General features: G+C 24.1%; 1 protein-coding gene across 2 annotated transcripts in view; it reads left to right on the forward strand.

Annotated features, from left to right (window-relative positions):
* The window catches only part of LOC100163765, a 281,589-nt gene that overhangs the window by 6,753 nt on the left and 273,634 nt on the right, over nt 1–1,202 (forward strand). The gene's annotated exons all lie outside the window — the stretch shown is intronic.

The following is a 1,202-nucleotide window of genomic DNA, read 5'->3' on the forward strand; positions in this document are numbered from 1 at the left end:
ACAATAGTGGTTCAATAATGACAACCAATTTGAATGTTAAAAAAGTTTTATTATTTGTTCATAATATAAGTATCTAACTATGTATACATCCATAAATTTATCATACCTCTATGGCTCTATATGTACTTAATAGGTACTTATATTTTATAGTTATAAGCCAAGTTAATGAAAATAATTAACACAAGTTAATTTAAGGGAGCACAAGAGCGATATGTTAGAAGTTAACAGTTAACAAATCATAAATTTAACTCAATAAGTTAAAAGTTAATATGGAAAATATATTAAGTTAACTCGATAGGTACCTTTAAAAAAAGTGAATTTACTCTTTTCATTTAGTTCCTATAGTGGATCACAAAAAGAGTGACTACGCTCTTTCTAATTTCCTAATTATAATAAATAATTTTATTCAACTATTATCATAATTACAGTGATATACTCGTATAATATATACCTATTTTAAATTTACAGTTTACATGATTATTAAAATATATTTAAACCAAACGCACCTTAATTAATAACCTAACAATTATTAATTTTTTTTATACCAAATAGCAATTAAAATCATATTATAAAATCATGCCTAGATTTTTTTTATTATTAAAAATAAACAATCTACACAGTTTATGCATAATACGTGTATGTGGTAAGAGTATATCTATCTAGTCCACTAAAATGTAAATATATTTCAAATTATTTTATAATGCAAAAGAATGGAAATTCTTGTATTTTAATAGTAATTACCTATTGGATTATACTCATTTTTGTTTTAACATTGATATTTACGTATAAAACTATAAAGACGAAAATTTAAAAAAATGTTTAACTTGCTGTTTTATTTTTAAACCAACTGAGATAATCTGAGTTATAAAAAAGGTGGGCAAGTGGATGTCGCTCTGCTGTACAGTAGGTTACAAGTTGGTCACTGTATAATAGATGGTATTAGATTTGAGTTCAATGATATAATATCATTGTATAAGAAAAACGATTCTGAGCGGAGACGATATGTCAGTCTAGGTATAAGATATATTATATATATACTTAACTATATGGTATAAAAAAAAAATTGACCTATAACAGGTACCTACCTATAATAAATTCCAAATTAATCATATCACAATATCCATTAGTACTTATAACGCATTATACATCAACAAAAACCCGTGATACTATCATAGATATATAATAGTATACTTTAGAAGTTT

This window comes from Acyrthosiphon pisum, chromosome A2 (genome assembly GCF_005508785.2).
Source record: "Acyrthosiphon pisum isolate AL4f chromosome A2, pea_aphid_22Mar2018_4r6ur, whole genome shotgun sequence".
Taxonomy (NCBI): domain Eukaryota; kingdom Metazoa; phylum Arthropoda; class Insecta; order Hemiptera; family Aphididae; genus Acyrthosiphon; species Acyrthosiphon pisum.